This window comes from Falco naumanni, chromosome 11, assembly GCF_017639655.2.
Source record: "Falco naumanni isolate bFalNau1 chromosome 11, bFalNau1.pat, whole genome shotgun sequence".
Taxonomy (NCBI): Eukaryota; Metazoa; Chordata; class Aves; order Falconiformes; family Falconidae; genus Falco; species Falco naumanni.
The window spans coordinates 18460424-18487222 of record NC_054064.1 but is presented as its reverse complement, the minus strand read 5'-3'; the positions used below and the strand labels follow the sequence as shown (position 1 = coordinate 18487222).

Sequence of the window (26799 nt, the reverse complement as noted above, 5' to 3'; positions counted from 1 at the left end):
GAAAAGGGTCAGAACAGGAACAGCTGTCTGTGCTGGCAGTGTGACGGGATTAGAGTGCAGCAATTCCACCTGCTTTTGTCCTCCTAAGTCCAATTCTTGCTTCTGAGGTTTTGTGTGATTGGAGAAAAGGAATGACATGATTACCTTCTTCATTTGTCCACTATATTAACCGCTTTAAAAATTAAGGAGAAAAAGATTGGAAAAGACGATCTGATTCTTTTAGACATCTGTAGCCATTGAGGACAGTGGCATTTCAGAGTCCTGTCTCGCGAATGCTTCAGATAGCCCTGTGGTGAAGTGATCAGTTGCAGGGGAGAACTGGGGAGGCACAAATAACATTGTATTATATAGAACTGACCCACTTGTGTTCCCAGACCAACAGCCCAGACTTTACTAATGTTTAACAGGGTAAGGACAGGTTTTTTGCTTCATTTTGAAAAAGAAAGCAAGCATATTCCCCTGCCCCAGCAAGGACTAGTCATACAAAACGAAAGCACATGGATATTGGACAGAGATCATGCCAAAAAAAGAACACTTTAATTTTTTTCTATGCATTCAGGCCTATGGTTAACTAAAAACATGCCCAAGAGCACCTGTGCCCTTGCCATGCTGTAATGCTCTCAAAAGGAATATTACCTTCCCCTACACTCTAAATGTTGGGCCATAAAAATGTGCCTGTGTAAGCTGAGGGCTGTAGCATCACATCTGCTTTAGAGAGCAATTCCCCCAGAGCTTTCATTGCCTGCAGGACCAGTGCACACTTTTTGGGGTGCTGGGCCAGCAACACATTTAACCTCTGCCCAACCATTGCTGCAAAGGCCATTGTACTGTCCTCCCTGTCTCTGAGCACCCACACTGCGGTTTGTTTTTTGAAGGGGAGACTTGTTCTCAGCCTCTGACAGCTCTGCCCATCTCCAGGGGGGCTGTGGGTAGGTGCCCTTCGCAGGGCAGTAACTGCTTTAAGATTAACACGTGTCTCAGTGCTTGCTGCAATTATTTAGAAACCTGCATGTCAATTGACCCACGTGAAGCCAAAGAGCATATTACTAGGGGTGTGCTAACAGCACCAGTGCACTAAACCACAACTGACAGCCTGACCCAGCACTGTGCTTTAAGAGGGCAGGGCCACAAGCGTTGGAGTTGGAATTCTGCTTTAATTAGGCCATTACCTGACCTTCAAAGCTGTATTTTCTTCCTCCTCTGCATGCTATGCTGGAGGAAGGGCTGCTGGAGAAGACAGGAAGAGCCCTATCTGATCCTTATCGGGAGCGGACAAAAGCCATGCGTTGCCTTTTCCTTTTGACGTGTGCAATTAAGTTTGGCTTGTGTGGAAGAAACATGTCAAGGTAAACAGCTGTCTCTCTTTCCCCTTGCTGATCCCTGGCAAGGTCCATCACTTGCTGCTTACGTGGAAAGCTATTCAATCAGCTGTTGACAGCGGTATCCCTCTCATAAAACTTGCAGCATATCCTGATTATACACTACCATGAGATCCCTTTGCCCAGGCAGCATATCACGTGGTGGCCCGCCACTACCGTTCGGCTGTTTTACAGGCTGAGTGCACTCCCACCTTCCTATAAAACTTTGTTTGAACCCAGGCATTTCTACATCTCTTTAACACCCACCCCACCCTTTCAAAAGAAGCTTTTTCCATTTTTATGTCTGGGGCACAGACATAGATATATCTGTGGTGCTCACCAGGAGCAGGCTGCTATTGCCCCCGCCCAAGCAATCCTCTCCCTGCCAGCCCAGCAGTGCCCCATGGCTCTGCCACCTCCTTTGGCCTCCCTGTCGAAGATGTCATGTGTCTCCTGTGTTTGCTGTGACGTCTTGGTCTCCTCAGGCAGAGATCTGTCCTAATGCACTTACCTTCGGAAACTCAGTGGAATCAGTTTCTGCCCGGAACTGCTGCTGGCCGCTGCCAGTGCTCAGCACACACAGGGACAGACTTTCCATGGCTGCGTGTTGCAGGCAACTCTCATGGAAGGCAAAAGACCTGTTTAGTGTGTGTGTGTCCGTGTGTCCCCTAATAAATAGATACAAGAATTTATTTTCTTTTTAAAGTTGAGTTCACTAGATTTAAGTAATGCTCTGCTTATGAGAAAGTCAAAAGCAAAGAAATCCAATGCAAATGCTAAGAGGGAGTTCACTTAATTCACCTTTTAGGCCAGTTGCAACCACATTGCTGATAGGTTATGCCGAGGAAAGGCGTTAGGCTTGCTCCGTATGCCTATCTCGGCAGCGTGTGCGTGTGTCTTTCCGGCACTGCTGGAGGGGTGGCCCCTTGCTGCTCCCAGTGTGAGCCACAGTCACAAGTCTCTGGTCATACCCTTCATCTTGCTGCAGATTTCCTGCATGGCCACGGGAAAGCCGTTTTAAACTCCTGCTATCATCTCCTCTGCTTTGACCAGGCACGCTGCTAATCCTTTTCCTTGTGAAGCTGAATGTGCATGAATACCGACGGTGTGGCAGGCCAGCGGCTGGGGGGGGGGGGGGGCTCCGTCTGTCCCAGGGCTTGGCAGATGGCTTGTATTTGTCCCCATCTGGGTGCTGTACCTCGGCAAACAGTGATGCCAGTGCTCCCCAGTGCCATTTAGGACACAGTGGAGAACGTTCCAGGGAAAGATTTGTGAAAAGCTTCTTTGTTTGTTTAATCACAGAAATTTGGGGGTTTTTTTCTCTGCGCAATATGTGAACGGGGATTGAGTAGCAGTTGGGCCCATCAGGGGACAGGTAATGTGTTAGAAAAGGAGGGATATTCAAAGATGAGGATAATGGAAACAGCACTGGATAACGACTGGATTTTTACAGTGCTGTTATATAGTTTTAAAAAAAGAAGTACTTAGCTCTGTTTTATAGAGGAAAATGGAGGCACGGCAAGATCCAGCGGCATCCCCAAGGGCACACAGGAAATTTTTTGTGTTGGCACTAACATACGAGTGATCTGGCCAACAACTAAGTGCTGCCGGAGAGCCGCGGGAGCGTGGCGGCCCAGGGGGACCCGGCCCGCTCCCACCCGAGCTTTGCCGGGTCCCCCGCGGCTGGCCAAGGGCAGGGGCAGCGCCAGGACCCCCGGCGGGGGCGGGGGGGGGCACCCGGGGTGCCGCCTGCGCCGGGGGTGGCGTGCAGGCTGCTCGCCCGCCCCCCTCCCCTTGTTAGGAGGCGGCAATTGTCCAGGGACAGTGACATGACCGGTAATCGCGGAGATCACTCTCGCCGTTGCCAAAGGGCCCGATCTTTGATCTGATGGCGCTCAGAGCTGAGCCTGGCGAAAGATAAGCCCTGAGCCGCGGAGTTCAGCCTGCATCGGCCCCCGAGCAGCTGGCGGAGGAGCGGCGGGGCCGGGCGAGCTCGGCGGGGCGAACACCGCGCCCGCCCCTCGCCCCTGCCCCTGCCCGCCGCTGGCTACCGAGCGCCCACCGACGCGGTAAGGGAGCGGGCGCCCTGACCGTAACCGCTTCGTTTCCTTTCGGGGCTCCGGTACGGCAACGGCGGGGGCGGAACCGCCGCGGGTTAGCGGGGCCGGGGCCTGGGGGCCGCCGCTGCGGAGCCGCCCGCCGTCACTAGATGGTGCCCGAGGAGCGGCGCGGCGCGGCCGCCCCCGCCCCGCCCGCCCGGCCCCGCCCGCCGCCCCGCCGCGGCCACGGGGGTGCGCGGTGCGCGCAGCGGGGGGGGCGGGAGCTCCCTCCGGGATCAATAGGGCCTTTGGTTTTTCTTTCCCGGGCTTAGCCCTTATTTGAAGCAAGGTGGCTTCTTTGGTGGCTAATTTTAGTGCTAAACTGAGCCTAATTATTATACCATAATGAAGGGCTGCTTTAAGTTAAATAATGACCCTTGCATTGTATTTATATGAATGAAGAATTAACCTTAAAAGGTTGCCCTTCTCAGAAAATGGATTGCACGCTCGGTTCTCTCTATTGATTAGTTTAGATATTTAAAGTGCTGCATTTTATCTCACCAGCCGCCCGGTAAATTTGTCATGATGATACTTAAAGGAGCAAATTGACGTTGTTTATGTTCCCAAACCTTTTTGGCATAGTTCTTGGGTTCTTATTGCACCTTTGAGCTATACAGTATTGTATGAAGGAACAGTGATAACCCTTCTGCTTAAATAAGCGTGACAGTATAACATCTCCATTCAGCTGAAACGCCGATGAAAGGGATGCTGCAGTGCGAAATGTATATTACATTGCAGCTGATGGAGTGAGGTTAGCAGTCCTGAAGAGCTTTTCAAAAAGACTAGAGCCTTCCCATATCGAATGAAGGATGGGAGGGCTTGTCAGAATTTCTGTTCACTCCAAAAATCGGAGTTCATTTCTCCTTGGAGCTGCCAGATAACAGGAGCCATCCTAATAATTGCAAAGTACTTCAAAACTGGGTACTGTTAAGGATTTTGAATGTGACATGTGCAACTAAGCAAAAAGAGACGGCACATACACGTGTGTTCTTGTGTTATAGATTACGGAGGAAATAATAGGATGATGTAAAGTTTCTAAGTTAAATGTGGGCATCTGGCTTTCCTACTGAAGTTTTTAAACCTTTTAGCATTTTCTCCAAGAGGTATTGGGGAATGGGAGTGGATTTTGTGCCACGATGCTGACAACAGCTGAAAATCACTCCTCTGCGTGCCGTTACAGGAAGCACCACTAGCCACGGCTGTGCCCCCTGAGGTGGGGTGTTTCCCCCACCAGTGCCCGGGGAGCAGCCTCAGCACTGCTCCCTGGCTTCCTATTTTTGGGGGGTGGGCGAGGGCTGTGTGGTGGCTCAGTGACCCTTGCAGGCTGTCCCCACCAGTGCCTCCCGTGGGGAGGCAGGGAGCACAGATGTGGGTGCCCCATGTCAGGGAGCCGAAGCTTTGCAGGCACCTGCCGTGGGCGAGCTGCAGAAGCATCCCTGCTCACCATGCTGGGCTGGGGTCCAGCCACCCCCATCAGGCTGTACTACCCAACACGTGTGAGGGGCAGTGAGCCTCCACCAAGGCAGCTGTTGCCACAGCTGTCAGTCTGTAGCGTGCTCCTTCCATTACCCTCTCTGGTTTCTCAAGTTTGCAGATCTTCTTTTGGTCTCTGAGTGAGAAATTGCCACCCCTTTTCTAACCCCATATCCTGGCCGGCAGCAGGAATATGCACACCACTTGAATTCCCCAAACAAAATGGAAATGGAAAGTCTTCAGTTTAGTTGAAAAGAACAGCGAATTCTGCTCGCAATCTGTAATGCAATTAGCGTTATTTGACTTGGCAGCTTTCGGAGGGCCTGCGTGGGCTGCAGGCTGCGAGGGCCTGGAGTCAGCCTCCATCTAGGAAGCAGGACTTGGGAGGAACTCTCAGTAATTTTTACATCTGAAGTCTTTCAGTGTTTTTTCTTCCCTGTCTACTCTTCCCTCCACCCTCGGCGTTCGGATGCTGCAGCCGGTCCTTCTCCCCAGCTGGGAAGGGATAAAGTTGGCTGGTTGTCCAGCCCCTGCCCTCCTCCACACCCCCACCAGCCCCACAGGTGCCTGCATCCCCCCACCCAGCCAAAGAAAAATGATTTTGGGTCAGAACTCACTGAGCTGTCTGTGTTTCTGAAGCTAAATTGTTTCTTGCAAGGGAAATAGCATCAGGTCGGTGCATCTGGCTGCTAATTGCTTTAACTGGCTGAAAAGATTTCAGTCTGTTCTTGAACTGTTCGTGCAAACTTAACAGAACAGCATTACCTTCAGATCCTTTCCTGTCCGCAGCCAGAACGTATGAACAAGTCTTTTGGTAAGAAAAGCAGCACAAAGTTTCAAGCTATGCTAGCAGAGGTTATGAGAGACAGGAAGTTATGGGCAAATTGATTTCACCACTGGGAAACTAGGGATTTTCCTCCTCCCTCCAAGTAATGACTGTAAAGCATGCTAATGCTATTCAACATTAGTGCATTAAAGTGTGGCCTTATTAATTCAAGACATAAAGGCAACAAAATAAGCTGTTAAATTTAAAATATAATACATATATAATGAGAAAAAAATGTGTGAAAGCTTTATTCAAATGAAAATGCAGAATTGTTTGAGCTGGTGAAGTATCTTTTGTGCTGAGTTATGAGCATATGTAATAGATTTAATTATTAATTTCTCCATTGTTCTATGCACACAGACAGGGTTCAAGGCATAGTCATTCTCTGGCTTTCATGGATCTAATTTGTATAATTATTGCCTGAATAAAGAATTGCTCTGATTCTTAGTTCACTTTTCTCCTCTCCTAAGTGCTACCTCACTGCTGCTTTCCAAAAGGAGAGCACCTGCCAGTTCTTCAAGAATCAGCTGATCACTTCCAGTGATGAGGCACGCTCCCAGTGACGTTCCTTTTCAAGCCTTTTTGTCTAAATGAATTATTGTGCATCCTTTTTAATTTTATTGAACAAATTACATTTGTCAAGGTCTAGCTTTGTAAATAAATAGCTAGAGACACATGGATGCATATTGCTGCTGTTCAAGGTCTCCTGTTCTATTTATGGAAGCCAGATGAATGTGAAACAAAAGAGAAACTTTTCTCTAAAAGCAATTATCTTTCTGCATTCCCATCAGTATAATTATATTGCAGGGAATTTTAAGAAGTCATACAAGTAGAATTGAATACTTAAAATCATGGCTGAATTGTTATGCAAAAGCTGAGCAGAGCATCTTGCCTCAATGCTAACAAAACACACCGTGGCTGGCTGTTCTCTTACACCTTTACACTTGAGATGTATGAGTATGTTCATCACAAAATAAGAACCTGAGATCCATGCTATACATATGAAAAGTATTTGTGGGAATAACTACTGAATTCCTCTCAGTTTTGAAGTGCTAATATTAATGGTTGAAATATTTTATCACTCAGCCATTTAAAAAGTCATGGCCCTGCTCTGTGAGTATCCTTAATCATGAGTATTTTCTTTGACTTTGGAAAGACACATTGTGTTATTAAAATGGGGCATCTTCTTTTGTTATGGAAAGGTCTGCCCAGATAGTAAAAGGAGCAAGGCCCAAGAACACATAGCAAGCTCCAGGCTGCACTGATGGAAGAGTGTGGTGAAAATCATTATGTTGACCATGCTTAGAGAAAAACCATTATGACTTTTTAGGAAGCTGCAGTACCGGCACAGTTTGTAAAAGGTCACATTGTTTCAGAGGGGGAGTACAGAAGGTCTGCCAGGAGAGTAAATTTTGTTTTGCCCATTGTTCCATCAAATTTTGAGAGCTTTTCTTGAAAATATAGTTGTATTTCCCCTTTAGTTCATGGGGAAGATGCTGTCAGACCGCCAAAATAAGTATTATGGGCATGTTCTATGGGTGCTTTCCATCAGAGCAGAAAGCTCAGCAAAAGCAGCTGCAGGGGTACTTCTTGAGGAGAAGCAAGACCACGCCTGGCTGAAAGCCTTCTTCCAAAGCAAAGGAAATGGGGGTCATGCTGCAGGGTTCTGTTACACCACAGTTAACCTCACAGCTACCACCTTCCTTTGCAGGGAGGTGCTATGGAAAGCTGAGGGTATGGAAGTGCAATTAGAAAACGTTAAACAGTCCTCATATGAGGAAGTGAAATAAAAGTGGCATGGGTTAAGTATATGATGTTTCCAGATTTGAATTTGTAACCTATATGTTTAAGTGTATATGTGCATTTAATGCTAGAAGTAGACAGCCATATTCTTTCCAGCTAGATTTTTCCTCTTACCTCCCTTCACTCCTGTTGTATCCAGGGTTGCTGTCTTTTTCCGTTGCTCTACTGCCTCTTTTTCCCTCTTCCAGCCTTTCTCATGTCAAACAGGACCATGTAAATTAAACATTTTAAACTCAGCTATGAAGAAATTAGGTATTTAGCCTGACCTTGTCAAACAGCTTTAGCAAGTCAGGAAATGTTCATAACTCCCCGTGCCAGGGCAGACGGCTGCGCAAAGCTGCGCACTGAGAGATGCCCATCCCACACGGGACCGACGCTGTGCTGCACACCTATAGCAGCTTCAGCCCGATGTTTTCTTTTCTATGAAAGCCATTTTGACTACCATGTGTTTGCATTTATTTCCTTTCCGGCTCCGTACATGATTCATCCGCAGCAGGATGGAGGAGCCAGGGCAGAGCTGGGCCGCCCAGGAGCTCCTTTCCTCACTTCCCAACCCTGCTTTGGGCAGCTTTCTGGAAAGCAGTCGCACAGTGAGGCGCTGTTTTCCACGCTGCAGAAATTAACTCACCGTGCTCATGGCAGCTGGGCTCAATGTTGCTTTGCAGGGCAGGCACGCAAGGGCTATCCCCTTCCCATGCCTTGATGCAAAAGACCGAGATGCTTCTCCCTCTGTAAAGTGATAGAGGCAGCTTTTATTCACTCTGGCTTTGAACCTTGCCGTTCCCTATAGATTACCCACAAAGCACACTGCCACAGGTCTGACGATCCTAGGTTTTAGTTCAATCCAAACCTAATCTTTTCTTCTTTTTCCAGAAGTCCCATTGGCGCCAGAGTTTTCTTGCATTCAGCCATGGGCAGGGTTACAGTAGACGGTTTCCTCTCGCTTCTTTCTGGGATCCTGTGCCAGGGCAGGAGGTATGTTTCCATCTGAGGATCCTCCCTGGGAAAGACTCTTATTTCACGGGGGGTTATGCCTGAACCATAATGGTATTTTAACTGACTTTTGTTTTTTAGTAAATTCTCCTCCCCTCTCCAATAATCTGCAAATCTGTTACCAATCAGAATATGATACGTATCCTCAGCCAGTTTCAATGGGGCTTATTTCTATTACATCTGGCAGTGTGTCCAGGGGGGGAGAAAAAAAACCTCAACCAGAATTAGCTGCGCTGAAATCAGCTGAATTTTGGATGTGTTCAACCTTTTTGGCCAGACTTATTCCAGTTCATGAGAAGTAATTATCTCTTGAGCATCACATTAATATTAAAGATCCATAGGCATTAGCGTTTAGGCAATATACCTTCTTCCCAGCTCCAAAAAAAAAAAGTGGGATAATTGATGTGAACACTCTCCAAATGTGCATATGTCTTTATTTATGAATTCCAGTGTGGATTGTTTGGGAGGATAAGGCAGAATAAGGAAAAGCAGGCAAAAATGTTGAGAACTCTCATCTCCCTGGCCATTTCTGTTAGGAATAGTAATAATCTGCTGAAAATTAGTTGTGAAAGCTAACGTCATGTTAATGGCGTATGTTGCAAACACTAAATCCCTTCAACTGGTATTCTGATTTACACCTTTCCTGTTTCTTAAATTAGGGAATTCATGGTAGCTGGAGAGTGGCTGCCTGTGTCCAGGCTGGTTGCTGGAAAGCCAGGTTTGGACACTGATGGCTCTGCTTCCTAAGGTCGGTATGAAACTGCACCCCAGCTTCTGCCTACTGAAAGAAAAATTGCCCTCGGAGCACCCAGAATGCCGTCTCCTGCAGGGCGTCCATCAGCTGGCACACATTGGCTGTGGGGATGCTGGAGTGACCTGTCCCAGATGTGGAGGTGATGATGGCTGTGCTGTGTCCCAGGACATGGTGGCTGTACACATGGGAAACTGCAGCCTCAGGTGTTTGGATACCACTCGCATCCAAAGTGTGGCAGGACCCCACAAAGACAGCAGTGCTGCTGGCTGAGGGCTTAAGCCACTGGGCACCCTGATGCTGACACACTCCTGTACCTTCCGTCATGACTGTGACACTTGCATCTATGCTCAGGTATGATTATGGGTACGTAGATGATATTGCATAGCTGTAGATGGTATTGTATCACTCATCTTCCCACCGGCAGAAAATTCGATTACTCCACGCTAGCCAGCAATGTCATTACATTAAATAGAAGGGGAACTCTTTCCTTGCTGAATTTTTTATTGTGTTCAGCTTCACTCAGTAGGGGAAAACAAGTCTATAAAAGTGCCGCTAGCTTGTTTCAACTTCTGCACGTGCACCCACCTCATTTTCACACCCTGGCAAGGGGTGTCAGACACAGTCCGGCTGCCCAAGCAGTCCTGGACTGGCCCAATTTCCTGCAGAGTGCAGCGAAGGCCGTAGATATCAACTTCAAAGGTAAACAATTACCTTTTATTATCACACATGGCTTTAGCTCTACCAGTTTCAAATAGCACATAATCACAAGTCTGTGATAACATTTACTCCTGATGAGAGAAAATTCACCAAGTACTAAATTGCTGCTGAGATGACGGGAACATGAGCCAGGCAGGAATTAACTCCGATGATGAGTCAGCAGACGTTAATGTCTTGCACCATGCTGGAGACATCTGCTGAGCCGTCCACTGTTGAATCATCTTAAATATTTCTGTGTTATTACCCCTCCAGGAACAAGCATCGGAGAACTTTTGTGTCTGTGTTATATATGCATAAGCTATTTTAAAACAAATGTATGCAAGCACATAACAACTGTATGCATTTAGGTATGTAGGTAATTTTCAGCTACGGGAAGGATGAGCAACCAGCAACTATTTAAAGTAAAACATGCATGGAAATGCTAATAGCAATTGCCTACATTTGGTGTTTGGAAAGCAATAGCTTTGCTCAGTTGTGGCTCTGATGAGCCTGGGAGGGTGACCTCATGCCCACGCCATACACCCTGAACCTTCACGCAGACCGAGCTGGCCAAGCTGTCAAAGTAGGAGCTACAAGTTCACTAAGGACTCCCTGTGTATTGGAAATCAGTCCCTCCAGAACAGCTGCAGGGTGCTGTGTTCAAGTATATCATCACTTTGGCTTTTTCCAGTTTTTTCCCATATGCCCAGAATGTCAATATGTAGTTAGATAAATGTAGTAACAAGGCGCAATCAAGAGCATCAGATGAATTCGGTGGAGAGGGGCAAATGCCTTCTTAAATGAGATCCTTTTTCACTGGAGGCCCTGCAACTGTGCCATCACATGCTGCCCTTCTGCAGGATCTTCAGCAGATGCTAAAGGCATATTACTGGGAGTGTGGAAGGACTGTACTCTGAACAACATAATCCTTGCACAATGGAAGAGCCAGAGCTTTTATTTGATGCATTCAGCTTAACTGCTGCAAAACAACTCAGGTTGTTTTAAAGTACATTGTCTGTTCTGGCCTTAATTAATTTAAACTTTTGCATACATAGTTGCCAGATTGTATGCACATGAGAACTGCAGTAGTTCAGTGCGCATCATGCAAAGCTGCATTTTTTGAAACTCCAACTCTCTGAGGTCTGGAGGTCAAAAGTTAATTCTAGTGAGATGTGAGAGTTGTCCATGTCTGCCAAAAAAAATTGTTATTTCAGGCATTCTGCAGGCTGAGTGTCACCATTCCAACTCATGTTTTTAAGGTTTGCCCACCCGCTGAATTTTCAGATGCAACTTAAAAAGAACACCACCCAACCCACCGAATGTTTTGGAAAGCAGGGTGAAAGCAGGCTTAGCTGTTGCAGAGGGGAGGTGGGAAGCACAAGCTGACAGTGGAGCTGGTGCCCCACAGGGGTGGCTGTGGGTCAGTGGAACCAGAGACTCATGGTGCCCGTCCTCCCTTTCCTTCTATTCTCTTTCTTGCTGCCACTGATTGCCAGGGCTCAGCCTCTGCTCAGACCAAGCCCATGGCTGCCTGCCATCTGATGGAGGTGCTTTGAGCCCATGTCCCCCTCTTCCCAGGGCCTGGGGTGGGCACAGGTGCCTGCCGGTCCCCACTAATGGGCCTGAGGACCTCAGGACTTCTGAACAGGTTTGATGCTAGCTGCTTAAAATAGCTGAAAGGAAATGACATGAACATGCCCTGCATGCTGCGTTTTGCACTCAAACACTGCTTTTTCCAAAAATTAGCTCTAGCAACTCATCTTGACGTGCCCTAAAATAACAACTTAGTATTTAATGAACATTAAGGGGGAATTAAATTAACCTAAACAGTAGCTTGGTTTCAGACTTCTCAGTAGTGGCTGCACGAAAGTAAGGCAGTGTTTTTAGACCAAATAAGAAATCCATCCTTTGAGGATTGGTTTACAAGTCCTCCAGAATTTTCCATTAGGTTAATAACCAAGTGAAACGTCCTGGCGGGAACAATCACGTTCCCGCTACTGCCCAGTCATTAGAGTGCTGTGTCAGGAGGTTTCAAGTAAGTCGCAGTACTTTTCTTCTACTGTGGAAGTCTATGCTTCTCCATATTTATTTGAAAAGCTTTCTCCCATTTTCCTTCACATGCTGAATTTCTTGGGCACAGTGCATTAACTCTTCTTGAAGTACAAAATGGAGAATACAAGTGCCAGAACATTTTTGTCAATGGTTTCCAAACACTATGGAATTTCCTGCCCAGCTACATCAGATCAGCCAACAACTTTGTAATTGCTAAAAACAGCCCTGTTGATTTTCCTCCCAAGTGTTTCAGCTGGCCTGGCTGAGCTTTCTCTTTTCCACTGTCTTGAGATGTTTCTCTCATTGTGCACTGTGCCGTATTTTTATGGTCAACATATCCTATAGCAAACAATTTCAGGCTGATGGCGGAAGGAGATTGGATTCAGGTTAGAGATTTGAGCCCGGGATGGGGAGCCAGGAATGCCTCAGTTCCTGGACCAGATTTGCCACTAAATCAGGAATCCACATAAAGCAAAGCCACATGATGAGCAATTGTACAATGATTTGATTTTCTGTGCAGAGGAGGAAGTGAGAGTTTCAATGCAGTTATCTCCCTGGCGTGCCTGCTGCAACCAAAGCCACAGCTACAGGTGGGCCATGAGTGGGGAGCAGGGAGCAGGTTCCCTTCAAGGGGAGGCTGAAATCTGGGAGGCTGCTGTCTAATTGGGGACCAGAAGTTTGCACCAGAGCAGTACTTGGACTGACATCTCAGTGGTAAATGCAAATAAATTAGTTAAGTACGCCTGTATGAAATTTTCCTGCTGAAAAATCCATTCTATAAAAGCATTTATACTGTATTCTTTATTGTCAGCTAATCCAGCCCAAACTCATTAAATGGCAGTGTGTGGGTTACTCGCTGTCAGTGAAATTATCAAAGGCATTTTTCAGCTGGTGCACCGGGAAAGCATGTGCTTCAATGCCAACTAAAACAATAACGAGGAAATGTTATGATCAGACTTGACCAAATGACCTTTCCCATTTTAGATTAGTTCTTAATTTCAGCACAAGGGTCATCCTGTGAGAATACTTACAATAAGTCACTGCTCACCTCTCACATGAAAAAGAAGTGACTTATTAGAAATCTCACTGTACTCATTGCAGTTAATGAGATGTGGAAAGCTTTATAATTTGATTTGCTGGACCATATGCTGTAAAGGGATACTGCTGATTTCATTCCTCCACATTTAATTTAAGCAGTATGCAATGGCTTCTTCGTATGGCTACTTATATAATAAAAATTAACTTGAAGTATAAAAAAAATACACCATTGTGGGGTTTATTACTCTATGTGGTTGAGTTTCAAGTGTTTTTCATTGAAACATCTGTAAGTAATGTGTAGGTCTAATTTTAAATCCTGGCAAATATTTTCCATTTAACATTTGGTTTTACTGACAGGCTTGGAGCAGTGGTTTTCAGAGCTTGTCAGTAACAGATATGTATTTTCAAAGATAAACATTTTTTTAATTGAAGATAACTGTAATTCAATACCTGCTTTTCCTATCCTTCTTGTATTTTAGCGGTTGCAAGCAGCAACGCAGACACTCGTCCCGCCTCCCTGCAGGCCCCGGCCGTGGCAGCAGGACTGTGGCTGTGCAGGCTGTCCCTCATCTGGGGCCGCCTGGGGCCTGCACGGGCTCATCGTCCCAAGGGAATAAGATGACATCAGCGGGAGATCATGAACTCCCCGAGGATGTCCTCTTCAGGGATGTCCCTTCAGGTATTTTGCCAGGGGTGGGTGCCGGCGGAGGGTGGGTTTGGGCCTCAGCCCCAGGTGCAGCTTGGCCGTGTGCCGCGCCTCAGCGGCACGCGCTCCGCTCTCAGGGCCAAGCGCGCTCGCTTGTACCGCGGTGGCTCACCGTCAAGGCTTTATTTCAGGTTATTTGATTTTTGGCTGCAGGCAAAATGAAACAGCTCGAACAGGCAGGCTGGCCTGCATAGCCCATAAAAGCGAAAACCAAGCTGACTCCTCAGTGCGCATGGCGCTGCCCGGCAAGGGCTTGCACACTCTGCTGGTTGTGGTGCTTCGTGCGAGAGCCTTAGCCGTGGCTGGGCTAAAGGCAGTGCTAGAAATACCCAGTGTGAGGCAATGAAAGGTCAGCTTGGAAGTCAAATATTATTTTCAAAACGAAGTCCTGGAAGGATGGAATTGCCAGGGAGTCACTTGTTTTACCTGAAAGAAATGCCACAGCATTACTTGCAATTAATGCCAGTGTCCACAAGCTCTAAAAATGAGGTCTGTGTGTGTTTTAAACTAACCAATTGGTTAAATTTGAGATCAGGCCAAGAAATCTTGTGGAGTTGCTGCCCGTGGGGGAGCATGCTGAGGGAGGCCGTGGGCCTGTGACACGGCCAGGCTGCAGCAGCTACAGAGGCACCATTTTGTAAGGTGCACAGCAAAGGGACAGCACTTGTTTGTGTCCCTCTCGCTCCGCCTCTCCCTCCCTCTACTCTTTACTGTTTCCTCACCATGATTTTAAAAACCATGTTGAATTCTACTTTCAGTGAGAAATAACAATAGTACGCTATTTCCTTTAGACCCAGACTGTCATCTTGTTGGGGCCCTGAACTGCAGCAGCAGCTGGGTTCGGGTGCAGGGGGACTAGCTGTGGCGAGGGCCCGTGGCTGCCAGGCACGGCGGCAGGCAGCAGCAGCACAGGGACCGCTGCTCTCCGGCTCTGCCAAACTCCCAGGGGAGTGTCAGCATTACCTGATTTTAACAGCTTTACATTTAGAGAGACAAACACGTCTTTGCTACCAAAGACAACCTGTTTCTTTATAATTTGAGCAGTGCCTTTAATGCTTCGTGATGGTTTGTGGTGTGGGTTCAGTGGCTGAAGTAAAGCTGTGGGTTCCAGCCAGCCCTCTGCGCGTCTCGGGTCTGAGTCTCCTTGGTGGGGACCCTGCCAGGGATCAAATCACAGGCCCTTCATGCACGGACCTCCGGAATAAAAAAAATAATAACAAAATCAGGTTTCAATTTTAATGCGTCCCTGTTTTCTTTCATCAGAAGTTTTGAAATGCTGCTGAGGAGGTTAGTGATAGTCATAATCTCAACCACAGTGATTTCTCATAAACATTGAGAGAAACTGCAGCTTTACTGAATATAGCGTCTGTTTTAAATGGCTGGTGGTTCACTTGTTTTTAATATGAGTACAAGCACAGAGGCAAGTAAAATCTAATGAAAGTGCTTAGAAGATTTTGTTTTGATACCCCACAGCAGCCCTGGTTTATACTGAAGGGGGAAAAGATTTCTTTGTAGCCAGGCCTGCAGAAGCCAGAAATTTAATCTTGCTCCACAACTTATTTTATTGCATTTTTAATTTTCTCTTGCATTACCCTGACCCTTTTCTATAGCTTTTGACGCCTGGTGCTTAATTACTTATCATTAGCAATGTACATGGGGGCCTTCCTGCATATTTATAAATGTGATCATTAGTACATGGGAAGACAAAGACTTCTTTAAGACCATCATTAGTTATTCTGTTTTCATAGAAATGTTCATTAGAGAAACTACCCACCTGGTTAAATAATTATAATTAAGAACTGGTAATCTCCTTTGCATTTTTAACTTGATCTTCAGGACGTATGTTCATAGCTAAAGGAGCCTTGTTTGGCCATCTTACTGTCATGTCTTTTTGATTTGAATTGTCAAGCAGATTTAAATGCTGTGTTTTGGAACTGTATACCCTAAGAATGATTTATGGAAAGATAGGTTATTAAAAAAAAAAAAAAAAGAAAGAAAGAAAGGAAGAAATCAACCCAGCAATTATCTCTGAATTCATTAACTGCGCACTGGCAGCAAGAGGTTATGTAAGCCATTTACTGTAATGCACAGTATGGAGTTAAAACAAAATGTCACCGGAGCCTGATTTCTCTGCCCTATCGGTGGTACTCACTGCAGACACCCAGGCTGCAGGAGAAGACTTGCAGAAAGGTATCATTTCCATGTCATGGTATGGTATTACTTGGAAATGCCAACAATAAATGCAATGGTGTCAGTACTTCTGCTCCCAGCCATCATGGGGAGCTGGTGGGAAGCCCGCCTGAAACGTGCGCACATGCCTGTCTGCTCCAAGGCTGCAGGGAAGGGAGAGCATCACCCCTCCATGCCCACGGCGACTGGCACAGGGAGGGCTCACCTCTGATAAACCACAGTGATGGGAAGAGCTTGTCAGTGGCATAAATATCATCTGTAAACAATTAAGCAGCTACTGCTCATTCAGGGCAGTTTTGAGAAGCAAAGGAAGTCTGCAATCAGTTATATCTCCAATTACCATAAAAATATATTAGCCATTCATTCATTTATTAATGATTCATCAGTTAACCACACATAATGAGCAAATAATTAGCAATGCTGTACGGTTGCCAAAATTGAAGAAGTGGTGGCATTTTAAAGATGAAAGGTTGCATTTATGTAAAAAGTCGGGTGGTGATAAAGTTAATACAGAAGATAATTATAAAAGTGGCTGTCCTATTTTAGAGGCTGAGGTCCCGCAAAACTTGCCTAATTGAACCGAAATTAATATTCTTCAAAAGCACACATGTTACTGCATACTAGTGGCTGCATTTACTCGGAGATCTCCCATCAGTAAGGTATGTCGCACAATACAAGTTAATAAAATGCCAGACAGCAAGACTGTGTTCTTTGTTTGCTCGGTTCAGGGCCTTGTGGAAAACAATAAATTGCATTCATGTCAGCCGAGGCCCATCCCTTTGCTAATTACTGTTTGGTGCTGAAATGACTTCTGTGAAATTGGGAGCATGAAGAAACACACAGCCGTACAAGGGAGGCTTTTCAGGCTACGGCAGTAAATGTGAGATAGGCCTTAGGCGCACAGATGTTAAAACAGTGAATTCCCCTACAGATTACACTAATGGAAACCCTGTCAGGGTAAGTCAAATCTGGGGTCTGTGGTCAAAATCTAATTAATGTTCCTGTACTTAAAAAGAATATGAATGCCTGGAGGTGATGAAGAACGTATAAGAAACTCGCTTGTTTGTAAAATAGCTTGTGCGGATGGCAAGCGCCGCTAAGGCCTTCCTTATGAGGTAACACCTGCTGGAGGAGCTGCTTACGCCACTTGGTGCAGTGCTGCAGGCACCGGGCTCAACCCTGCTTGGAAGTCCTGCACAAAAATGTCTGTTGGCACCTGGGCTGCCTCCCCAGCGGACAGTCATCGCTGTCATTAAACGCCCCCTCTTTGTTTGGCATGACTAAGTGGTGTTGGCATCGCTGTTTAGGAAGTACTTGTAGCTGAAGACCTAAGAAAGGGCCAGCTCCTCTTTGTGCAAAAACAAAGGCTCGCCCGTCTAGGTTGAGCTTGAGGACACTGCTGGGGCTCTTATGGCGCTTTCACAGCTGCACTGTGCATGGCCTGTGCAATAACAGAGGAAATGAATTTATAATGCAACAATCTCTTCGTTTTCACAAGCACAAAATTTCCCCTAAATACTTAAAATAACACTCAGAGTGGGACAGACCTTAAATTTTGAATAAATGAAACCCTAATCCAGTGTGTTGCTGAAACAGCTTGTTATTAAAGAAATAAATTTAAAACAGCAAGTGGTTTGAGAATTTTGGATTTAATTATTTAAATCTACTTAAGATAACTCTCTAGCACTGTGTTTGGGTTTCCTGTTGAGAGCATGTTTTCCAGAAAAGTATCCCACCCAGTGCCCTGGAAATATTAACTTTCTTATGCAACAGTGGTTTAAGCAGTAGAGACAAATTATTATTATTATTATAATAAGGCAGGGATATTGTATGGCAACTTGGTGATATTTCCTGGATGCATCCTGTCATGAAAACTGCACAGAGTCATTTGAGGGGTTGGAAAGACCACTGCTTTCTTTGGCTAAATGTCTCATGTAATGCTGCTCCAAATGCTCTTCAGGTAAGAGAGAGAGAGTAGTTCCCTTAGTAATGTTACAGAACCAGCCATGACTAACAGTACCTGAACCAGCAGGTTTTCAATTGTAAGCTAATCTGAGGTATTATATGTTATTTAATAGATAAATATTGGGAATCAGACTTTTTTCATTGCTGATTGTTATGCTTTAGTTAAAATCTACTATTTCATCTTTAAGACGTAAGATTGTCTCTTTATGCAGCATAGATCAAGAAGGCAATAAATCTGTCTTTTCTTTTGTAGGGCTGTAACAGGAGCTTCCTGGATCCTGGGTCTGCATTTAGGGTAAGAATCAGACAAATATATTCAAAATGACCCTGATCTGCACAAAACCTAGCAAAGGGACAAGAACCAGGGAGGTGCTCCTTGTCCCCAGCCATGACCCAGGCACAGGGGAAGTTGACTTCTCCCACGGCCAGGAGTGTGCAGGGGAGAAAACTCCAGCTCTGAGTTATGTTTCCTTCCCCTGGGCTCATGCTGGGACAAAGGCACACAACCACGCTGCATGCCAGCTCAGCCTCCCTGCTTGGCTTGGCTCCTGCAGGGCAAGCTTGCTGTATGTATCCTGTGAAGAACAAGGATGGTGGTTTTCTGTTTGAATATCCTCACAAGTAATCATTGGTGTCTCCAAGGTGGGATTCTCATCTTAACCATTTTCTTTCAGTATGTTCTCTCTGTACTGTCTGTGTTTGCAATACAACCCTTGCAGAGGAGTTACATGCTAGTTTTGGGGCCAGACTCTTGCTAAGTATTGCCAGCACTCACTCTCAGTCATGTTGTCTGCTGTGCTTCAAGTGTCACCTTTTGTCACAGGGAGGAAGCCTTTCAACTTCCCTGATGCTACTGAGGTTGCATTGATGTAACTGAATTTGTCCTTTCTGTCATGCATAATGGTGGGATCTTAGGGAGTGTTCAGCTTTCTAGCCAAAATCTGTGGGGACAAAAAAAAGCAAATCCAGACTTTTGATTAATCTAGGTAAATGGTTAAAATACTACTCACAAGTCTAATGGTCAGCACAGCTGTGTCATCATCTGAATCCAACACCACCAACGGGCTCAAGAGATGGTACTCACTTCAGCACTGGGTTCTGTCAAATTCACAACATGTAAGGATGGTGTTCAACCAAAACCCAAAAGTTTTGACTGGTTGTCCTCATTCAAGCATGCTCACTGACTTACTTTGTGATTATTAGCAATATTTTCTTTTATAAATAGTTTTTTGTTTTCAAGAAAAAGTAGTCCTGCAAATACTTTTTTCTTAAGGAATAATATCTATGTGTTACTTGAGGCAGATGTTGGTTTAAAGCTTAGTTCTTGCTTAAGAGATATCCACTGAAAGGAGTTGATTAGTGTCCCCTAGCTGAACCATTTTTTTCCCTCTGTTGCTTTGACCCATTGATTTAATTAAGGTCTAATAAAGAGAGGGCTGAAAGATTGTTAAAAATTCTTTTTTTTTTTCCCACAGATCTGACCTATGCTGGTCCAGCTGTGCATTTTTGACTCACATGCCCTCTTTAATACATAAGCACACTGATACAAGAGGTTGTCTTCCTTAAAGCCAGTTGGTTTTTTCCCCCCTCCATGATAGATAAGATTTATTTTGGTTTTAACCAAAACAAATGCTTTTTTGAAACCTTTTATTTAAGTGAAAATAAGTAATGAAAAATAACTGAAAAAGAATGAAAAAATAACCAAAGTATCAAAAGTATCAAAAAGAAAGACCTTAGAAAGCTTAGTCATGACCCTTTCTTTCTCTGTTTCCTTTCCCATTCTCGTCTTGCCAGCACAGAAAGAAGAAGAGAAATAAAAACTATGGGTTTGCTTTCCAATTAAGTAACAAGAATGAGTGGAAGTTTATGAAACATGGAGGGGTTTTCATTGAAAATGCTTGCTACTTTTCAACTCTGTGTCTTGCCTAGGTCAGTGTTAATGCTCAAAAAAAGTACTTCACCCTATTTATCATATTGCTAACCTCTTCTTTCCCTTCTCCCCCCACCAGCTCTGCAGGTTGCTGGTCTAGGGTGAGAAGAGCTTTTCTCAGCATGCTAATTTTGCCACTGAGAAGGCTCATCTGTATCTTGTAAAAGGGAGATTACCACAAATGTGCACCCTCTCCACTTTCTGCTTCTGCAGTAGGAGAGGAGTTCTGGTGCTAGGGCTCCTGATGCTATCCCAGCTGTGCCAGGACCGTGATGACAGTCTTCAGAAAAATAAAAAAGGAAAAAAAAGCCCCAGCTGCAACTTCAAGGAACGGTTCTAATGTGCTATTCGTGGATTGAAACAGCATTGCTATCCACAGTGGCAGTTTGTGACTGAACCTTCTTAGATGGCTCTCATGCTCAGATTTCTGTGCTGCAGCTCGTTAGCAGGAATGCTGCCTGCAGGGCTGCAGTAGGTTTGCAGTACAGCAGGATGTGCATTAAAATAAAAATCTGGTTAGTGGTGGTGTGATCCCAGTTCTGGCTGGGCAGTGGCAATTAAACCTGGATAAGAATAAGCCACCTGGACTTTGGGACTCCTGGGATGTGGCATACCACTTGCTGAGGGCCATCCCTGCCCAGGAAAGCACTAAAACAGGTGTATAAATCCTACTGTGTTCAATGGGATTTAGGCACCTGCTTAAAGTTAAGTGCTTGTTTAGAGAGTTTCCTGAATGAAAGCCTGACAATTGTGCCCAAGAGTGGCTTTGAAATTAGTTGTAATTTGCTCATCATAACCAGCTGTCATGAATCTGTGTAAAAACGGTTTGATTTTAGAAAGGTGAAAGACTTCCCAGGCCCTTGGCTTTTGTGTAAACACCCTTCCTGGATGCCCAGCACCCTGCTGAGCTGAAACAGCACTCTTCGGCCCTACTTTTATTCCAGGTTGCTCCGTGGTCCCACTGGGGCTGTAGCGCCAGCCTGGAACTCTGCAAAGCAAACTGCCCTGTCAGCAACTGAAATTGCCTGACTGCCTCACCAGCCAAATTCCATCTGAGACAATCTCTGCAGGCTACAGCAGAGAAAGAGAAAGTCCATGTTGTATTTAGTAGGTGAGTGCAAAAAGAAAGTTAGGAGAGCAAAAGAGGGGGAGGAGAGATTTGTGTCCAAGTGGAAGAGTCAGCTGGACCTCCCACTTGGAAATATAGCAAGCACCAAGTCCTTTTGTGTCAAGGGAGTCAGAAAGCTTCAAGAGCTTTTTATTTTTAGGATTTTTTTTTTCCTTTATAACCCCTTTTTTACAACAGGGTTTGAGGGTAAACTTGAAAATAAGTCTAATGTTACAGCAACCAGTCTCAAAGGAAAAACAAAATCCAGCAAACTCAAATTACTACTTAATTCTGTATGTGCATGTTTACATGCATCATCTACTTAAGGCAAGAAGGACTGTGTCCATGTAGCTGAGAGTTATTTTTTTTTTTTTTTTTGCTCAAATATATGGTTAATTAGTCAATGGGTAATACCACTGTTGTGTAGTTCTTGGAAAGACTAAATTTGCAATTAAAACATTTTAAAGGCTTTCTTTTGTGGAGACCTTAGGTAATTAAGCTGAAGTGCGTATACATTTCCATATATAAATGTACTGGAGCAGTGGTAGCTGATGTAGTAGTTAAGGTCAGGTAAAAACCAGCCTTGCATTTAGAATCTTTTTTCCAGTACCTCACTCAAAACCTCCCTAAATCTAATTTAATCTTCCAGAAATGTAAGGGAAATTTGGTTTATGAGGGGAAAAAAGGGTCTTGCATTATTACCATAGTCCATCAGTCTTCCCTCAGCGTGACTCCATTCATTTTGCAATGTGTGGCTGTTCAGCATTGCCATGACTGAACTTCAGAAGACTTTTGCTAGAATAAAGCATATAATGGGAACAGTCACGTTGGGGTGCCCCCACCAAAGCGGGAGCAGGGACTTAGCCCTGCCTGGCTGCAGCCCAGGGGACTGAGGGCAGATGTAGGGGAAGCACTCAAGGCAACTTTGACAAACTTGGGAGCAAACCAGGCTTTGGGGCTGTGTCCTGCTGCAGTGCTGCTGTGGCCCACTCCCCTTCCCAAAAACCCCTGCTCAGGCTGCAGCTTCTCTCTCTGCCTCCCGAAGCTGTTCCCTCCCTTGCAGTCTTGGTTCCTCTCCTCCTTGCCAAGTACACTGACTCCAGCCTGATCTGAAAGTTAATTTTAACAAATAACATCTTGGACCGAGCCAAGTTAGGATCTGGAGATAGGACACGCTGTGGGAAGGGAGCGGGGTGGGGGGTGTAAGAGAGCATGAACGCTCAGCCTTGTAATATGTGTGAGAGCTGATGCTCTCTGAGCAATCGAGTGCTTATTATTATTTCTTTTGGATAGGTCACCTGGGAGTGGAGGAATTTTTCATTTTAAATTAAAAAGAAATCTTTTATAATGCTCATTTCTGAAAGGAAAAAAAAAACCCTCACCTCATCATGGAAGCAATTAGATGGAGGACACATTGAAAGGAGTGATTAGTTGTTAATTTTTGAGCTGTTGGCCCTGACAGAGGTTTTTTTTGTCAAGGATTTTTTTTTTTTAAAGGTGTTTTTCATATGCCTATAGTCCAAGGTTACTTCTTATTCAATAGCAATTACCATATGTCCATTACATGCTAGAGACTGCTTGAGGTAGATGCAGTGGTCCCCATCAGAGCGTGTGCCAAGTTGAAATGCCAGCAGCTGTGTGAGCCACAGGATAATTGTTCTTATCTGCTTCTTCTTTTTTCCAAGTCCCAGTAAATGTTCTAGGGAGTAACTTCCCCCTTCCTTGATGCAACCTGAAAGTACAGCCCTCCAGTTTGTGTTTCGGGTTCCACGTCAGCCATGTCAAGATTTGAACAAGAATCAAGGAGGACAATGGGTCAGATGTAATTAAGAGGTAAAACTACTGGTGAAATAGCTGCACATTTTGGTTTTCTTTCATTCTGCCCATCAGATTACAAACCTCAGTCCCACCACCACTTAAAAAAACTAATCTGTAACTGTGAACCCTGTATAACTGCTCTATTGTATCAGATGGAAACCAACTAACCAGACACCACAATACAAAAAAATAAGCATATTGTACCTCAGAAAAATATGGGGCTGAAAACACAGAAAAAAATGTAGTCTTGTTAAAATATGGACATGGTCCAGTAATGGAATAAGTAGAGAAACTTGAATGGATCAGAGTCAAAAAACACTCTGCTTAATTCTTGGGGTTTTTTATTTGCCATTCAGCTTACATCAGTGTTAACATCTACTGAGAAATGCAGCCATTTACAATTTGCAGTTCAATGTGTTACTTTAATTAGTATGAAAATTAAAGGGCAACTATAGGCCAATGTGAATGATTATGGAAATACATGTGCATCAAATGCAATGCTCTCATTTAATTAATCGTCTTGTAAACTATATCGAGCACTTTAAGTCAGTTGCTGAGTATAACCACTCTATTTTAAATAACCACTTAATACTTAACAGGATGTGGAGAAAACACTATAGCACACGACTGCTTCTCAAGTTTCAGTGTCTGAGATTTTTTAAAGCTGACCCAAGTCAACCCAAAGAATGTTTAACACCCCGTGTCTGAACACAAGAAACTCTGTGATGTACAGACATTCAATTACATTTTTTAAAAAGTGAGAAACATTTTGTAAAATAGTGACTTTAGAAAACTAATTGGCAGCAGCAAACTAGAGAGTGAAGGCCAAAGCTAGAGGGGACCTTTTACTACAGTAACTCTAGTCAAAGAAAATGAAAATAAAGGCATCTTTGTTTCTCAGTCAAATTAGCTGATTAAGAAATAAAACATTTTAACATGCTTTAAATGCAGCATTAATTATTTATATGAAAAAAATTAGAGCCAGGTTCCATGAATTACACTTTGTGTGTGTGAATTGAACGTTACGGGAATAGTAATCCTTTTACATTCATGCCTTACTTCATTAGGCAAAACTAAATATTAAGGGCTCTATTCATTCAAAAAATTCTTATGCATTCAGGTCACACTTTTTCTATGGGCTTTTTTTTTTTTTAAGAGTACAATTTACAGCTCTGATTTTTAAATATGATTCCGAAAACGCAATTTACTTCTACGGGATGGGCTCTAGTAAACAGATGTGTTTAGAAAAGGACAACAGTACAGTGGTGAGTCTTGTTTGTTATCAATGAAAATGCCCGAAGTCAGTTGTATTGTGTGATCTCAAAGCTAGTGTAATAACATAGAAAATCAGAGCATTACTAGTAGGGAAGCTCTGAACTGTGAAACCTTTTTCCTATAGATTGATTAGTACCTAATTTTCCCCCCTCATTGATTGTTTCCAGTGACTGGGCAGTGCTTTACTCAGAGGAATGAAGAGCAGAGATTATTTACTTGGGCAGGTGTGTTCAGGGATATACTTTTCTATTTTCCATATATGCCTGTTTTAGCAATGGTGTGTCCCATGCTTGGCTCCCCAGGAGGAGGGTCCATCCACTGAAGCTGCACTGATATGTGGGATGTAGTTAAGCATCTGCTGGGACTGAGGCTGGGGTCATCAAAGTCACTTGTCTGCTCTTCTTTGAACACAGACCCATGAGGTAAGGAGCTAGTGAATTAATTAATTGTTTTGCTAACACATATGTGAAAAGAAATAAGAATTGAACTAGTTTATTTCAGCTTCTTTCCTTGGGTGTTTTGTTGCTGTTGTTTTTTCAGACTGAAGAGAGCAACAGCTAGAACTGTGCAATGATGATCATCTTTGACTTTCAAAATTATTAAGAGATTCACTTAACATTGAAATAATAACTTTAAGAGGGTGGGGGTGGGGGAAGCAAACCCAAGCAGCAAGCAAGAAATTACAAAACAGGGATTACCCAGAAGCTTGCAAATTGTCAGCTGGCTGAATTTGAATAAACTTTTGAGAAATAAAATATGGGGAAATGGGACAAGGTGTCAGATGGTTGGGTAAGATTGATGTATTTAATAGTTTAGTTAATATGGATCAACATCTGCCTTTAGTTACATCTGTACAGCCCCCTGACTTCAGCAGAGTTGTACTTTTGTAACCAAGTTTGGACCAATGTTTTTAAATAGGCCCCGGTGCAGAATATCTGCAGAGAGCCTGTGCTGCTCAGTGCCGGTGTAACCAGGCAGCTCTGGAGAGAACAAGTAATATAATATGTTATTGTTTCTCATGTAATTTTTAAAATACATTGAGGAGTAATATATTTTTTTATAATAGGGTGCTCCCTGTCTCTTTAAGTAACTGTCAGATGTAGGATGTCCTCGTGCCAAAATGCTACGGTCTGCTCCCTCTGTGCAATTGTTAATTAAATCCATCCCTTATTGTAAAGCCTGCCTAGTCTCTTACCCATTCTGCTTATCTGTGATGCCAGATGATGCTCAGTAATTCATGGCCAACCTGCTCCCACCTTCAATAGGGCCTCCTGTGCACTGACCTTAACCAGCTTCACTTTTTGTTATTCCCAAGGAGAACGGAGCCCCGGAGGCAACAGTTTTATCAACTTTTCCTGTTGACCAGATGATGGCTCAGTGATAAACGAATGGAGTATGCTTGAGCTGGAAGTCTCCCACATGCCGTCACTCCCTACCCTTCTCTGGCTTCTGCTGCCTGCTTGAATGCATTGCTGTGTGAGGAAAGGGGCCTGTCCTCAAAGGTCACCACAGGCTGCACTGCTGCTGGCAGGCAAGAACAGCCTTTGCCGATCCAGGTAACGTTACTCTGCCAGTTATCAAATCAGCTGAAAACTTTCTCTGCTTGGTACTGAGCTATGCCACCTGCAAGTCTTTTTACCCCACCGGTAAGGCTGATATACAGGAGCTGGTAGGAATATTTTCATAGCTGACAAGCTGTTTCCCATGAACAGTGTCAAAGATTTAAAAGCCACTTCTGGAAATGGGACTTTCTGGCAAATACAGACTAAGCAAATCTTTTATTATTACCATATGGCTAGAAATATTCCTAGAGTTCTTCTGGAAATGGGTACTGTACCAGCAGAAAGCAATATTCTGTTGGCCTGTGCATTGCCTCGAGGGTATTTACTATGGTAATAAGATCAGTAATTCATCTCCTAAAATCACTGGGAGTACAGATGCTTATTTAAGTAGATGGTATCTTGATTGCAACTGAGTCAGGAGAGGTCTTAAAGCTGCCTCTTTAGGCTACAGATCTTCTGTTAAAGGCAAAGGGCTAGTGGTTCTTGGTAAACACAAGAATATTCTGTTTCATAGCTACCTTACATTTTCAGCAATTCACAGTAGATGCACAACACATCCCTTAGCAAAATGGGTGTGTACAAATATGTCAAGAAATTATGCCTGTTGGGGCTTTTAAAATTTTTTTTCTTTCCATAGAAATGTAATGGGAAGAGGTAGAACTCTCCCTCCATCTCCAAATGGTTGGTTAGAACAAAAGAGACAGAGAAAGCCATACTCCAGCAGCACATGGAGCCATCAAACCCCCATTGTGCTGGAGGATGCAGCACCAACATAAATTAAGAGACAGCCTTGGCCCAGAAAAACAAAAAGGCAAAGATCTGAGGGTAAAATGATTTGCTTCTGCACAGAGTGGACCAGTGTCAGAGAAGTATCCTATATCCTTGAGACTCTTGCAGCTCCCAGCTGCTAGCTTACAAACTCAGTGGGCCTCTTCTCTGGAAGTCCTGGAGGCAGAAGCCTCCAAGTCTTGGTCAACTGTTCGGGGTTTTTTTTGTTTACAGAAATCAAGAGAAACCATGGTTTTCTGGCAAAGGCATAGAAATGGGAGTTTAAGGACCTAGTTTCTAATCCCAAACTCTGCTGTAGGAAGTCTTTACAGAAAGGATGATACGATGTAGAAATACAGCAACTCACCAAATTGTTTTATTTGAG

At 44.4% G+C, this 26799-nt stretch overlaps 1 long non-coding RNA gene across 2 annotated transcripts; it reads left to right on the top strand.

Annotated features, from left to right (window-relative positions):
* The first annotated feature begins 1161 nt into the window (after positions 1-1161).
* Positions 1162-25936, top strand: LOC121095917. 2 transcript variants are annotated; one of them, XR_005830241.1, is made up of 10 exons: positions 1162-1346; positions 8433-8534; positions 9212-9300; positions 9382-9657; positions 13572-13771; positions 18207-18248; positions 19429-20994; positions 22677-22824; positions 24387-24506; positions 25400-25936. It is a non-coding gene; the product is annotated as an uncharacterized LOC121095917 (long non-coding RNA). The 2 variants fall into 2 exon arrangements; XR_005830242.1 differs by lacking the exon at positions 19429-20994.
* Positions 25937-26799: the final 863 nt, after the last annotated feature.